General features: G+C 36.5%; 1 protein-coding gene across 11 annotated transcripts in view; it reads right to left on the bottom strand.

Moving 5' to 3' along the window:
* CDH18 (cadherin 18) overlaps positions 1-17,122 on the bottom strand; it is a 578,978-nt gene that overhangs the window by 280,219 nt on the left and 281,637 nt on the right. Inside the window, exon 1 of one of the 11 annotated variants that reach the window (XM_026842292.1) lies at positions 142-231. The exons of 8 other annotated variants lie outside the window; for them this stretch is intronic. The gene's annotated coding sequence lies outside the window, so the exon portion shown is untranslated. Of the gene's footprint in view, positions 1-141; positions 232-17,122 lie in introns of those variants that run through there. 2 more of the 11 variants (XM_026842295.1, XM_026842288.1) reach the window with 2 other exon arrangements.

Genomic DNA, 17,122 nt, shown 5'->3' with positions numbered 1-17,122 from the left:
CTCCCCTCCCTTCCCCTCCCCGCCTGTTTTCCCCTTCCCCAGCACTTCGGGGCTGCACGCAGCCTCCTGCGCGCAATGGCAGACCCCGGCCAGCCCCGGCACTCGGCAGGAAGCGCGATCCCTCCCTCCATCCCTGCATACCGATAGAACCGGTGCGCACGGGCACGGGCACGTCTTTGTCCGGCAACTGCGCGGCTGCGGAAACCCCCCTTTCGTGCTAGAGCTGCTGAAGAAGGACGGCTCCCGGCTTGGCGACAGCAAGCCCCTAAATTCGGTGCCGGGAAGGGGGGCCGGGGGACGAGAGGGCTGGGCTGTCGGGTGGGGTGGGAGTGCAGGGAAGGGGCGCACCGCCGAAAGCGGGCAGCACGGCACTGGTGTGGCAAGCCAGCGATAAATTTTCGTATTTCTGTGCAAAGTCGTCACAGCCTGCTAAACATTCAACTGCCGGCTCGTTCATCAGCCATCCACATGGTCCGACGGTGGCTGCAAGATTCAGATGGAATGATGCCCTTTAATGCCTCCTTCCAGTCTTGCTGGGGTACTGGAGCTTTCATATTGGCCACTGGTCCCCTTCCAGACCAGTCCCAATCCTTAAAAGATTTCCTGCCCTTTAGTACCCTATATTCGTATTACTACACCATAAACTGTAAATTGGTGGATAACTTACGTCCTTTCAGGCTGGTCTGGATCGAGGCAAGCTGGCTGATGCAGAATTCGTTCCAAGATCTGGACCTCGTATAAAATCTTTATTCCAGATACACTTTACTTGGAATTAAGTTTAATAGCATTCTCCTGATTCAGAGTTTCAGTAATGGAGCAAACGTGTCAGATGCTGCTTATCCAACCTGCTAAGGCAGTGTATTAAAAAGGTAATTAACATATAAACGAAAGCCCTAGCACATGCTCTACTGGCCCAGAGGAGCCCTGCTCCTGGCCAGCAAGACCTGGAGTGAGCCATGAAACCAGAGTCTCGAAGCCCTGGAAGGAAACTGCAAGATGAGAGAACAGAAAGCTACTGGTTACTGGTATTATGGGCCATAAGCAGCATCCAAAGTATATATGATAGGCACCCTGTCTATAAATGATCTAGACTGGAAAAAAAGAGCTGAAAAGAGTAATTCTACAATTTAACATAACCGGAAGGGAAGCTGTTACATCAGATTAGATGGAAAGAACAACGCTGCTCACTGAGATCACTTAAATCAGAGTTGGGATAAAATCCAATGCTGGATTTTGAGAACTTTTCAAACAAAATCTCTCTGAGCTGTTCAGTGATACACGTTAAAAATGATTTTGCAAGCAGGGTAGGGAACTGAAGGCAAGAAGCAGCTAGTTGTTTGAATTTGGGAGATGTAAGCTCTCAGAGGAAATGAAATAGAAGCTGCTTCAATTTTCTATTTATACATCCTCTGGCTTGCAACTGCAGCACATATGAATCAATGCTTTAATACACCGTCTTCAGAATGTTCTCTCTCATGCAACTTCTGTTAGGTTTTGCATAGCTCCAGATCCAGATCTCGTGATACGGGGGATGGGCTGCTTTTATCCAGATGCTTTCACTATTTTACTGCATTATGGGAGAAGGAAATTTCAAATCTCCTTGTCAGGGAGGTAGCTACATTAGTGACGTGAAGGGAAGAAAAAGAGGGAAAAAAAGGAATGAAAAGACACCCCTTCCTTTTCATTCTCTGAAGGTCCACACAATTTCACATAAAAAAGAATTCATGCCAAACCGCCCTCCAAAGATGTCCTTCTCACTACCTGAAGTGAAAGAGGCAAAACATAGGATTACCTTTCAGCCTACCAATCATTGGATGAAATGCTGAAATGCAAGGATACAGCTGAAAACAAAACATTTTATTTTAAGGTCTTTTTTTCAATAATTTCCAGTGAATAAGGCAGAATTATGAATATTCACCAGATACTCAGAGCATGTCGTCAACTCATTTGTTTCTGCAATAAAAAGTATGACAAGCAGAGGGAAGTCTTGATGCTCCAGAAAAGCATTTAAAAGGTGAAAATCTACAGAGTTCTTTCTTCTTTTATATATATGTATATATATATAATTAATACATATATATACATTCATATCTAAATATTTCAGAGACTTCTCTCAGGCAGGAGCAAAGAATATCAGTGTAATGAGATTATAACCACTATTGCAGGCTAATTTGGTATAAAACAGTTAAAGATTTTCTTAACAATTTAAAATTATGCCATTTCAAGGAAGAAGCTGACTGAAAATGTTAGCCTCAGTGAACTCTGACATTTCTTTTAAGCCTACATTTTAAGAGTAAATACTAGGTTGATCCTTTCATCAGTCTGAATCTAAATTTGTCATGGGGAAAAAGAGCCTCATGAAAATAACCTCAAAATGAAATTTTTGTCTGGGACTGCAGCAGTGTTGCCAAAGGAATTCCAGGGAAATTTGGGTATAATCCTTGAAGTCGTTGTGTGCATAAGGTTTACCTTACCAATCCATCAGATTGACACAATTCTAGCAGTATATCAAAACACAGAACTTCACTGATTGCATTCAGAAATTTCCCTTCCTAGACTTGAAAGCTTTTGACAATGATTACAGGGGGCGGAAAAAAGAAGGGGCTTTCTCTGTACCTCCTAAGTTGTGTACTTGTTTTATGTTTAAGAACAATACTGAAAAGGAGGTTATGAAGGAGCACATATAGCCGTACCAAATTGTAACCAAGTTTCTACAGGTTTAAAAAAAAAAAACAAAACAAAAAGTTGTTCTTTTGCTGCCATTGAAATTCTCTTTGTTAGGTAACAGTTCCAGTTAATTTATAGGATACGCCCACAAAACCAGTCACTCTTTGTTGATGCTTAATATGCTAAACATGTATTGATCATCTTGCTAGAGATGGTAACAGCTAGAGGGTAACAGCTAGAGAGCTGACAATTCAGCTATCATTTAATCAGTTATAAGAAAACGAAGCGGTTCATTAATACATAAAGTAATGAAAAATCCAGGTCATTTATAGATTGCAAATTTCCTGAACCCTAGATACTATTAGGAATGGCTAAGATTGTATTGGGATAAGGATGTTGCCAAGTTTAGTCCAACTATTCCTTCTTCTTAGGCACACGCACTCTGATAACTGAAGTCCAAGAAAATGAGCACAGCTGCTGCCAAAACCCTCTGCTCACATGCTGAGAACAATGGTACTGGGATTTTTTGTGTTCTTGTTCTAAAGCACCAGGGAATATCCCTGTTACCCCCACCCCTAGCAGCCACTTTCCAGTCTTATAGACAAATTACAAACCACTTCCCTTATTCCTAGAGTGAAAGGGTAAAACTGGAGGCACACAATGCACTGGAATAATACCAGCACTGAAAACAGATAGCAGTTAACACTGCCTGTGCAACTACTTGTGGTTTTTTTCTTTCCTTTTTTTTTTTTTTTTTTTACTAGATTAAATAATTATTTTTATTCTCAGCTGCAGTGCATAAGAACCAGTCCCAGCAATATGCCTGAGAACAATGACACTCCCTCCAATAGCTATTTCTCTTCTTATTTAATAAACATTTTTTTATTCACAGTTATTAATAAATATTCTTACAATTACTAATATATGCAGAAGTAAATTTTCTTATAAGTTTGTATGTGATCTAGTAATGACAGTTCTTTAGAAACTATTATCTAAAAATATTTCCAGAAGTGCAATTAACATTTGGCCCTAAAGAGTTTAACAGTAAAATATGTCAAGTGGGATGTAAAAATTATGTATATCATTTGATGATGCATTGCAAATGGACAAAATTGACTCACCATATCACTACTATTTCTATGTAGAGAGGACTTAAAAGTAATAAAACATAAAACCACATAAATAATTTTGAAATCAAATGCATTCAAAATAAGTGTTGCTTTTCTATCTTTAGACTTCTAATAGAAAATCATATGAGAATTGATCCCTCCAGTCAAAATTTTCATTTTTATCCAAACAACATTTTCTGATGCAAAATGGTAGGACAGAAATTTTTAACTCCGTCTAGTGGATGAACACAGAACTGAGCTATCTTCATGTTCCTGATGAAGACCCTCTAAAGGGTTCTCAGATCGTGCCTACTGTATATTGGTTTGTTGGGTTTTTTATTTATTTTGGTAATGTGCACAAATATTCACAGGGAATAGGATTAAGACAATTCTTTTTTTGCATATGGTCTCTGAATATTCTTTAAGCCATGTATTTCCTCTAAAAAATTTAAATAGTCAATTAGAAAACATTAATTTTTAATACAGGTTAGCAAATTCTACGCAATACTAATCGCAGAGGGAATGGCAATCTTCTGATACTGCCTTGGCTCCTTTTACACTAAGCATCACTGGAGTATTTTCTAATAAAACAACAACAGCTGTTCCTAGATATATGATGCCAATAACAGTTGCCAGTCACAGAAAACTTGTGATAATATAGTCATTTGCCTTTAGTATTTCATGAAATGACTGGTAAAACATACTGACAGGACTTGGAGAAAACAGCACAATATCTGGCATTTTGCTACCTGTTACCACAAAACTCTGAGCTTATCAGTCCCTCTCCAAATGCAGGAAAGCACAGAGAATATATAAAGGGCAACAAAAGAATAACATGGTGTGTCCATCTCTCAGTCTCTGCATCACAACACCAAGGGAAAGACAAGAAGGAAGACTCAGCTAAAAGCAATGAAGTGTTTGACTCAGACATCAGTAAATCTTTCTGCCCATCCTGTGGAATTTCACACTAGCATGTATAATAGACACCATTCAATCAAGCGACTTGCTTAATTGGGATGTTTCCTAGGAAACCAATATAACCCTGTAACTGTATATAATGCAGTGACCACTGTAAGATGGGATGCTGTAATGTAACTATATGAGGTTTACATGCAATAGGCAACATTTTTGTAAGTTTAAACCTGGCAAGGAAACTATCCTGATGTTTCTGAAACTAATCTAGGCAAAAATAATTCCTCAAAGGTCAGGGTTCTCTCTGGATTATTGCAAACTATTATTTTTATATCATATAACACGTGATTACAAAGATGTCTGATCTCAAATTATGAACATTTGGTGGAATTTGATGGCTTTTAGAGCTGGTATAGAGATAAGGCCTTCTTCCCAACTGTAATAGGAGCTTTAATAAATTTTTGCTTAGAGGTAGGTAAATACTAAAAGGCAAAAGCTTCTGGAACATTCTAAAGACAGATTTTCATAATATCATCCTAAAGGACATTATTTCTGGGGCATATTAATTACTTTTATTTTTACAAAAATAAAGAAATTTATTCTCAGACTCAGCATGCAGTAGGCTAACAGCAGATCAAAAAAAAAAGAACTCTAAAATGTTACAAGATGATAAGGTTTCTATTGAAGTGAGCATATCCTTTCCATAATGCTGAAATGTGCTGAAGCTATGTTAAGGAAAACCTGTGTAATTTTTGATAGAGTATCTTCACTGATACTTAGAGGAGTCCTCCATGCCTTCCCTGTACTATATCTGCATATTGTACCGACTGTTCTTTTTTCCCACTTCTTGCCAGTATGAGGAAGTGCCCAGATATTTTTTCGCTCCTTACAAAAATGTACAGGATCAACAACATGTTTAAATATAACAATATGTGCTCATTGTTTCATGCCTTGTCAGTGGGCACTACTGAGAGGTGTCCAGCTTCATCTTCCTTGCCTCCACCCCTTCATCAGGTATTTATGTATATTGGTGAGACCTCCTCAGAGCCTTCTCCAGGCCAAACAGTACCAGCAATCTACTTGTCCTGGTATGATGGATATTCCAACACGTTAATGAAGTACATGGCCCTTTGCTGGACTTGCTCCAGTAGGTGTATGTGTGTCTTCTACTGGGGAGACAGGCACTCCAGATGAGTCTCATCAGGGTTGAAGCAATGGATGACCTCCCTTGACCTGCTGGTGATGGTCTTCCTAATGCAGCCCAGGATGCTGTAGACCTTCTTTACCACCACAGGACAAATTTGCACTGTATTTATAGTAGTTATATTTTGTAATTGTGTTGAGCACTAACATAGGACCAAAGTTGGATTTTGAAAATTACTGGACTATTTAGTAGAGTTCTTAGTTGCTGAATCACCTACAGCTTGTGGAACAACTGTATTTAGTACAGGGTTGTAGAGTCAATTAATGTCCAATCCCAGTGCTTCTATTAACTGGATTAACCTAGTTTCCAATTACAGCAGGAAAAAAGATAAATCTGAGCAGAAGGAGGAAGAAACTGAGGGGAAAAAATACAAAGCATAAACTTCTTTGTCACTTCCAAATTCTGAAAGCTTAGATTGACAGTATTTCATTTAGAAGTGTCAGAGGAGAAAACAAGGTTAAAGAACATATAGAGGAGTCCACAGGAGCCGACTTAATGCACTGTAGATGATGGGGATTCTCCCCCCCTAAGGGCCACTGTGCAGATGCAGCATCCTTACTATTCTGCAGTGTCAGGCCTGGTGCTAGTGTGTCCCCCTCCGGTGTGCTTAACGCAAGTGGGAAATCATAAGATTTTACTGAAGGTTTTAAAATTCCAGTGGAGATAAATCTGATATCACCAAGGCAAAAGCCTCCCTCCTGCCTTGTACTCCCCTAGACAGGCAATGAGACAACTGAAGAAATGGGAGCAACAGTCAATATACAAATTGTTTCTTATTCTCCTTGTTTTTACTTGAAGAAATCCTTCAATTTCATCAGCCAACTACATGCTCCCATTTAGGAAATATCACTGAATGGCATTTATTTAGATTTTTTTCATGCCTCTCAGGATGTGCTTTTCTTCTGTCATTTACTTATTACTGTTCATTAGAATTCTTTATAATTAATAAAAGTAAAGAATATCACTAATATGATCTGTTCTATAGGCCAAATAAATAAGAAATAATCTTATGCTAAATGGTAACAAACAATGAAGTAGAGACATATGCTTGGTCTGTTCCTCAAGCATAAACAGAACACAGAGTTTCCCTGACTAATAAATTTACTTTCCTTTTAATTAAAACAGAACATTTAGTTACATTTCCTCTGTTCTGTCAAAAAATCAAATAGATAAATCATTAGCAGGGGAAAAAAAGACAACATTATCTTTAATGCCCCAATTGTACACATAATCGATTACTACCCATCTGTTCACTAAAGGTATAGGAAAGACACATCATAGAAAGCCTTATTCCCATAGCAAGTCTTCCTAAAGTACTTTACTTTTGATCCCATATCTTCCAAATAGAAGTTTTTGCAAAGTAGAAGCTGTCAGTTCTCTTTTGATATAACATTGTTATTGTTTTACTCTTCTGATTCTTTCTACCATTAAATCAAAACTACTGAAGAGTGGCTCCCTCCGAGGAAACAATCACAACGGCAACTCCATAGTTTCTAACCAAGAAGGAACAATTAAGTAAGAGAGTCATGTGCAAGGCAAGGCAAAAGACTCTACTCACTCTCTCTGATAGTAAGCCTAATGACTAAGGTTTGATTAATGCATATGGTCCAGGAAGGTACATCTTTTACTTTAAGGAATTCAAGAAATGGATTATCAGCCACTTCCCTGGTAGTTTATTCCAGTGGTTAATGGCTCCTGTATTTGATAAACTTATTTTACTGGCTTTCAATAGTTTTTAAGAAAATCTGCTCAATCTACTGTCCTGTCCTTTTGATCTCTCATTCTTTCAAATGTTTTAGAGATATGTAGCTAAACTGCAGAAATGCAAAATGGGACAGGATGCATCCAGCAGTGTTGAATGACTGCCATCACTAGGGAGATACTCCCTGTTATCTATTAAAAGGAATTCCCCCAGCAACTGAAAAATGGTAAAACTGGTCCATCTTCCAAAAACAGTAAGAAGGAAACTCCACAGAACTACAAGGCTGGTCATCTTTACCTTAATCCCTAACAAATTTATAGAGCAAATTCTCCTAGAAAAGATTTCCAGACTCATGGACAGCAATAACCTGATGTGGAATAACAACTATGGAATTACCAAGAGCAAATCCTGCTTGACCAACTTGCCTTCTGTGATGAAATGGCCAGATGTAGATCAACAGAGCAGTACAGATATCTTTCCTTGACTTTAGCAAGGCTTTCGACAGTGTCCCACAGTATCCTCACGGTCAAACTATGGACTTATGGATAAGTCCATATGGCCTTGGATGGACCACAAGGCAGTGGAAGTCTGATTGGACTATAAGACTCCGGGAACCACGTTTCTCAGGACTCGATATTGGTCCAGATACTATTTAGCATCTTTGTCAACAATGTAAGCAGTAGGACAGGATGTAAGCTGACAGATGATCCCACATTGGAGGGAGTGCTTAATGTAGGGACGAGCTGACATTCAGAGGAACTCAAATAAGCTGCGGCATGGCTACTGAGGTGATTTGATAAACACAGAGAGGCTGCATGGGCTGGGTCTGTTTTGCCTGGAGAAAGAAGATGCAGTAGGGATCTAATAGCAGTCTGACAGTACCAGAAAGGGAGCAGTAGAAGAGGCAGAGCCAGGCTCTCCTGGGAGGTGCACAGCAAAAGGATGGGATGGTGGTCCTTAGTGGCAATAAAAGAAACTCCTATTGGACATAAGGAGGCAGCTTTTTACAGGGAATGAGGTTAAGCGCTGGGACAGGTTACTCAGAGACGTATGATTTTCAAAATATTTGAAGATTTCCAAAACCCAACTGCCCAAAGTCCTAAGCAATTCAATTTAATTTTGAAGACAGACATGCCTTGAGGAGGGCTTTCAATCTAAATTTTTCTTTGAAACTGCAAAACTAAGCTAGATATCTTAAAAACAGACCAGTCTTTTCTTTTACCTTTTCTATACTGACAGTAATAGAAATATTCTTCAAGTTAGGCACCTGCAATATCTCTGCATTCAAGAGAGTCACACAATGATTCAGCCAGTTGCTTATTTCTCATGTGGTAAAAAATTCTGTTCTCAACTGGCTGTGTTGAAAATCGTCAAGTTAAATTCTTGGCTCTAGAGGATCAGCAATGAGAAAAGGAAAAAAATAGAAGAAACTTCCATTTATTACTAAAAGGGCCAGACATAGCTATACGCATGCAGAGAACAGATCTACACAATAAGGAAAGTACTGGTTTTACAATATTTGGTTTTGGTGTCGCAGAAAAGCATGATCTAAACCCATAACAGAACTTAAAATTATGATTAATAAGGAAAAAATTAACCAAGTGATCTTTAAAGAATTTAAAAACCAGAAACATTTAACAGCAAGTTTTTCAAAGGTAAAAGTTTATATAGTATTTCCTTTCAGTCTTTTATAATATAGGGCTATAGATTACTGATCCTTTCTCATTCTTCTAAATGCTTCAATAAAAGTGGAAGTTCATTGCTGTAAATGAAAACTCAGTGTATGTTATGCATATATTTATGTGTCTAACATTTCACTGCTTTTAACACTTGCAGAATGTGGACTTTTTTATGTTCAGATGATTCAAGTGAATACTAGTTAATATTAATTTAATTTAATATTAATTCGATTTGCATACTACATTGTACCACATCTAAAAATATTCTTATTAGTGGCATGTCATGGAATCAGTACAACACCATAACCTAAATAGAGAAAATTGATCTCCAGCATTGTTCTGTTCTGTCCCAATGCAGCATCACTATTAATAAACAGACTTTATTAAATTTAGGGGTTTATTTCAATGCCCAAGACCTAAGTCCTTTAATATGCCTTTTAATTAATAATTTATTTTCTAATTTAATTGCTCGTGCTGTAGTGCATCTTCTGTAAACCTATCCATTGTAAAAGGTTCATAAATATCACCACAGTTGGAAGATAAGCCATACTTTAGCTAATGTTACAGTTATTAACAGGCTTTTGTTTCTTTTATGAAAATGTAAGTCCAAAGAGGCTGTTATAGAATATACATTTTCAAAAATAGTTAGGGGATACGTCAGACTTTTCTGTCTGGAAACAGCAGAAAGATTTCTCTAAAATCCTCATACTACTAAGAAGAAAGAAGGATCCAGAAGCAGAAACACTACTTGAGAGCAGCTGCCCTTCACGGCTGTCCAAACTCTTTCCCAAGCCTATAGAGGGGGAAGACAGAGGATGTGGTTGGTGCAGCACCCAGCTGCACTGGGGTGATCCTGAGGGGCACTGCAAGCCTGAGGGCAGAAGGCTACCCAGGAATCACACAACCTTCTAGCATACTTTACACCAACTACCACCGTCTAACCCAGGACTAGATACTCACAAGCAAAACAAGCTTGAAGACCTACAACCCATGTCAGGAGTTTATACTTGTAACACAATCATCTGATATCATCTGATACACAGAACTTTTCTTCTTTTTTTTTTTTTTTAACCTGGTCACACCCCTACCTCCTGTGGGTAGGGTTTGCTCCAAGATTAGTTACCATGTGCAAAGACTCTTTAACCCTCGCTGGGTTAGATGTACTCGGTGAGCTCAGCAGCACAACAGGATGGGGAGACACCCAGTTCGTGACATCTCTGAAGGGTGAGAAAGCATTTGGGACATTTGCGGGGGGAATATAAAAGAAGGCAAAGCCATCTGGCTTTCAGACTAGCAAAGGCCAGCTTCAGAACTGACAGATACCTTGGCTTTAAACTGCTGATAGTATTGATAAGCATTCATAAAAATGGATGGATTTGGCAGTACTGCAAAAGTCTACAGGCAACTTAAAAATCTTAGTAGAACTTTGACAAGAGGTAAGAGGAGGATTTTGAACATTTTTTGAAAAAAAAAAGAGTCTCATTTCTTTCACTACACTTTTCCCTCAAACATAATCAGTGATATATAATGCAATAAATGTGTAGATAAAACCAAGCACTAGTGCCTGATATATTTTATGTATATATATGTAAACATTTTATTATTAAAGTTACCATCATTTAACAGTTTAGAACATGTTAAATTCAACTAATCCATAGTAGTAACTGCATAGTAATCATACATATGCAGAAAAATCTGCAAATGGAAAGAAGACTGAATAGTTTTTTTAAAATGTACTCGTTTTTCAAAAAAAAATCACAGTAATACCTGAAAAACAGGTTTCCTTCTTAGTATACTTAAGACAAATGTTAGTTTTATTCTGTAATGAAAAGAAAGCATATCATCTGTATACTGCAATTGGTTCTGGTTTTTAATTTGCAGTCTCCTGATCTATCTTCTAAATTTGGCATTGTATTGAAATAATGTCTTGTATATTACATGGGTTATCAAAACAACATCCCATGTCTTCATTGCTCATATGGTGAAATATCTAAAAACTTTATGAAATGGATCAAACTATGAAAAAAATGTTTATTGATCCATAATATGAGAAAATTTAGGACTATTAAATTAATGACTCATGTCAGTCTACTGTGATTAAAAAATTGTTGACTGGCTTGTAGAATGGACAGTATTTCATAATGTCAGGGAAATATCAGAAATGACTCACTATTTTTAGAGATTAAAATCCCATTAATGCCTCAGAGACACCACCATTTTTTGTGCACATTGAAGTGACATCTTTTGTGGCTCTTAGGTAAACCCAAAACATTTCTTGAAAGAAATTTCTGTCTTACCTTAAAATAGAGAAAATATCTTTATAATATGTTGCAGGTTTCAATAAATTTTAAGCACTAGTCTGTCTTTTCAGCTAGCACATTTTCTGTGAAGAGTAACATGTTGAACTAATGTTTTGAGTGAGAGGCTCTAGAGACAGAACGATCAAGCTGCTCTTAATTGACAGTGTTTAAAAGAACAAAAACATACGGGAATGATTACAGAGATTACATTCCTGACTTGCCTGATAAAATGGATATAACTGCTAACGTAGAAGTTGAAAAATAAAAAAGTTTAGTCAGTATCAAAGATATCATCATCAATATTTAAGACACTCTCCCCCATGTTTCATAGTTACCAGCTGAAAGGTGAATGAACATCAACATATACCCTTTTTCTTACAGAGGCAGTCTGCAGATAAATTCTCTAAAGTCAGTTTCTTTCTTTCCTCTGATTAAGGAAGAAGGAAAACTCACTATAAAAACTCCATTCTAATTCTAATTTCTACAGTATCTGTAGCTTCATTATCACCCTTTGCTTCTTTCCCTCTTCCACCCTTGGTGAAATTCTTTAGTTTCTCAGAGTGTCAGAGTATCTTTGGTATCTCCTGTACTGCACTGCTTAATAGCAAATTTGAGCTTCAGTATCAAATTCTTTAACAGAGCATGTGGTCATGATTATTATCACTTTTAAGAGTTTTTTTAAACTTTCTTTTTTTTTTCCAATAAACCAAAACTGATTTCAGTGATATCATGCACCACAAAAAAAGACACATACTTTCATGAGACTGATGGTTTACACAGTTTTAGTTTTTGTGATCATAATACCAGATTAGTCCCTGGATTCTGAAAAGATTCATAGGTATGGCCTAATTATTCTACAGTGAGGACATTCCATGATTATAGTGGGCAAAATAGGGTCTCCGTGTGCTTGCGGGATTTTTAAAATATTACTGCTGATCTGTTTGCAATAGTACACTTTTAGGATATTTATAAAGGTTAGATTTTACAAATGTATCCACATACTTCAACTTTCAGAAACATACCACTATTAAAAACAAAACAAAACAAAACAAAAAACCCAAACGTTTTCATATTTAGTAGGAATTACTTGTGACAAAAGTTTATTCCAACAATAAAAGTTGGAATATGTGTATTTTTTACAGTGCTAAGAGAATAATTAATACACTCTCTAGCAGCAATCTGGAGATCATTTAGCAATGAGCACTAGAGATATACTAAAATAATTTATGTTAAATGCTTTTCAAAATGAAGATCAAGTCCTGTAAGGTGGTACACTGAGGATTTCCATAGCTGGAGCTACAGTAAGCAAGAGTTCACCAACTCTTTACTTCACAACCAAGATTTAAGTCATCTGCTTTGAACTGTGTCAGCATGATAAATTACGTAAAAAAACTCATTAGTGGGACATTTAAAAAATACAGAGAAAAATGGAATGAGAATTGGGAATTAAATTCTGCTACTGTTTACAAATTTCATTGCTGTTTCCACATACCTTTTACATTACAGTCAATGGCCATTTAGCAGTTGGATCACTACAGAAAGATGGCAATTTGCTAGCAAATTAAAGATAGACAAAACAACACAGGTTTTCATACAATTTGGATGTAAAATACTCCTACTGTGGAGGTTTATTTTCTGTCTGTGAAAAGTATTACAATATTCTGCATGTTCTAGGAATAAACAGTCATCAGTCAATGTAGCTCTGCAAGGATATATTATACATAACTGACTGCTGAATCAAGAAAAAGACACCTGGAGACCACATCATGCTAAAAAGAAGATATTTAGAGACAGTCACAAAAGTGATTCACTGAAAGAATTTAAGGTAACTTCTCTGTATCTCTGTCAAAGGATCATAAACAATATAAAATATTTAGGTTTTTTCCATCCTAAATTTAAGCTCAAACTGCTGGTTTGAATTTTCCCTCTGCAATTTTTCTGTCTTTCACATGCCTCATATTATGAGATTGTCCATAATATACAGAAAAGTGCCTGTTGGGGAAACCACAGAAGTAGACCTCTCCATCTCTCAGGATTTGCTATTTCTTTAAATTCCTGTCTCATTTCTAGGGTTGAAACAGATATCTTGTGATATATTTGTATTTTATTTCCTTGAAAAATTATCCCATTCTATTCCCTAGCTTTTCTTATAATGGCTTCTTCTTGACAGAAGCAGTAAAACCTTATTTTTAAGCTTTTTTGTCTTCCACCTATTATTGTAGAACAGTAGTGTATACTACATATGCCCTCACCATTAAAATTTCATCTAAGTCTTTCAGTTTTTATGATTGAATAAGTGTTAAATAAAGTTAGGTTCAGAGTTTTCAGGTGGGGTTTTTTTTGTTTGTTTGGTTTTTTTTGTTTGTTTTTTTTTTTTTTTGTTTTTTTTTTTTTTCATATTATACCCTCTGTCTATTTTAGTGTCACTTTAAATTGATTTGACTTTTTTTTCTGTATCTTTATTTTTTATTCTTTTCTGTTTTCATTTTTTCCCTTTGTTCTCAGTATGGGAAAAGCAAATTTCATAATATTTACTGGTTTTGGCTGTGGCTATTTCTTTTCTTTGCTCTCACATTTTTAAATTCACATAATTCCTTACAATGCATTTGTATTGCTGGTGCATTTTTTACCCATTTTTTTCCTGCCTGAGTAAGACTGCTATAACACTATCTTATTCCTTGGAGATAAAGCAAAGACCTCTTCTTGCAATAAGAGTTGTCTTAGAATAAAATTCATATTTTGAGCTTCTTACATATGCTCTTCTCTTTCAAAGGAATGGCTAGATTAAAAATTAAAAAAAAAAAAAAAAACAAAAAACAAACACCCCAAAAAAACCAAACCCCCCACCAAACTAGTTCTGTCCCTTTTCCCTTTTTGTAATTTTGGCTTCAAACAATTATAGCTGAATACTAAGATACTTTAAAGTTGCCTGTACTGAAGAGGGGAAGAATGTGATTGACACCTTTATTCCTCAAACACAATGACCCTTTCTACTGCCATAGTATAGTGGATTCTCTGTGGTCTGTATAGAACTTTCTTGACAATTGATAGGGAACATAAAGTGAACTACTACTTTCATTACATTGCACTTGAAATGCAAGATGTACTTCTTTGGCCACATCTTCTCTAATATAAACATAAACCTAAATTTACTTGTGCATTTCTGCACAAAGTAGTACAACACACACATGTTTGCAAGATAACAAGTGACAAAAAAACAAGAAAGACTCTCTCCTTGACCTAAGTGTAGGCTAATACAAACATAAATGCCTGTGAAATTGGTTTAAGGCTACTGGTCTTTGGAAAATGTTCTGACCATTTTCCTATCAGAAAACCACAGAAAAATTTCCATGAATTCAAAAAACATTAGTTAAAATTTTTTGAGGGAAATAATTGACTGATGAAGCAGGAATTATATATATTTGTTTTACAGGAAAGGAAGAAAATTTATTTAGGATGACTTGAAGAGTTAGAAACAGATTAAGTTATTCCATATGAAACATTCTCTAAAAAAAAATGGAAAAATAAAGATCACAGCCCCCTCAAACTTTGTTTCCATTGCAAAGGACCTGACTGACCACTCAGTCTTGAGTATCTGTTGCCTAATTTACACAGATATATTATAACAAAAAGGATAAAAAGTTTACAATATAACAAGCTATCCTAATTTAAATGGAATAACTGAGGTGTGTGACCTTTGATACCATGGCTTACCCTGTTCTTCAGATAAAAGCATATGAATCAGAGAGTTTGGTGTACTTATTATGTCTTATCTCTGGAGCATAATAATGAAGCCTGTTACTTGAAAGAAATCGGATTTAAGTATTTATTTAAATTCTTTGTTGAACACGCATACATATACAGTTATATATGTATACATATATTTAAGCATACAAGGGAAAAAATAAAAGGAAAAGGCATCTCCAAGAAGTTTCTTTATCAAAATGAGCGTTAATTCACAACTAGTTATACACAATAGGAACTAGATGAAACAGCTAAATGATACAGTGATCAATAAGATGCTACAGTTGCATTTTCATAAGTAAATCCCCATATCTGTGATTCCAAAGTGCTGGAGCTCAAGTTTATCTTGTCAATGTAGATAAATACCTGAAGGGAAGGTGCGAAGAGGACTGAGCCAGTCTCTTTTCCGTGGTGCCCAGTGACAGTACTAGAGGCAGTAGGCACAAACTGAAACACGGGAGGTTGCCTCTGAACATCAGGAGTCACTGTTACTATGAGGGTTGACAAGCACTAGCATATGTTGCCCAGAAAGGTGATGGAGTCTCCATCCTTGAAGATATTCAAAAGTTGTCTGGACATGGTCTTTGGGAACTGGTTCTAGGTGGCCCTGTTTGAGCAGTGGAGTTGGGCCAGATGACCTTCAGAGGTCACTGCCAACCTCAACCATTTTGTGATTCTGCAATCCTGTTCCTTTGATCTACAGAACATTATTTCTGTTTGTCACAAAGATAATCCACTCTATTCAGTCTTAATGTTCTGTTTATTTAATAAATTTCAGTCATCAGCACATTAAAGACTATACTCTTCTGGGGTGGTCCCAGCAGCTGTGGTGTGGTCTGTGTCTGTTTCCCCTCTTTGTTCTAATGCTATCTTTCATCTTTCTCAAATATGTGAGGCAGAAACTTCAGCAAATATTCCACAGGGTATTGGTAACCACACCATTTCCTGACACTCCTCAATTTTCATTTTTCACCACATTTGCACATCACTGGTCCTGTCTAGTCTTCCCCCTCTATAGGCTTGGGAAAGAGTTTGGACAGCCGTGAAGGGCAGCTGCTCTCAAGTAGTGTTTCTGCTTCTGGATCCTTCTTTCTTCTTAGTAGTATGAGGATTTTAGAGAAATCTTTCTGCTGTTTCCAGACAGAAAAGTCTGACGTATCCCCTAACTATTTTTGAAAATGTATATTCTATAACAGCCTCTTTGGACTTACATTTTCATAAAAGAAACAAAAGCCTGTTAATAACTGTAACATTAGCTAAAGTATGGCTTATCTTCCAACTGTGGTGATATTTATGAACCTTTTACAATGGATAGGTTTACAGAAGATGCACTACAGCACGAGCAATTAAATTAGAAAATAAATTATTAATTAAAAGGCATATTAAAGGACTTAGGTCTTGGGCATTGAAATAAACCCCTAAATTTAATAAAGTCTGTTTATTAATAGTGATGCTGCATTGGGACAGAACAGAACAATGCTGGAGATCAATTTTCTCTATTTAGGTTATGGTGTTGTACTGATTCCATGACATGCCACTAATAAGAATATTTTTAGATGTGGTACAATGTAGTATGCAAATCGAATTAATATTAAATTAAATTAATATTAACTAGTATTCACTTGAATCATCTGAACATAAAAAAGTCCACATTCTGCAAGTGTTAAAAGCAGTGAAATGTTAGACACATAAATATATGCATAACATACACTGAGTTTTCATTTACAGCAATGAACTTCCACTTTTATTGAAGCATTTAGAAGAATGAGAAAGGATCAGTAATCTATAGCCCTATATTATAAAAG

Source organism: Athene cunicularia (genome assembly GCF_003259725.1).
Source record: "Athene cunicularia isolate RWA chromosome 2 unlocalized genomic scaffold, athCun1 chr2_part1, whole genome shotgun sequence".
NCBI classification, from domain to species: domain Eukaryota; kingdom Metazoa; phylum Chordata; class Aves; order Strigiformes; family Strigidae; genus Athene; species Athene cunicularia.
The sequence above is the reverse complement of the archived record's forward strand: the minus strand, read 5'-3'. Positions and strand labels throughout refer to the sequence as shown.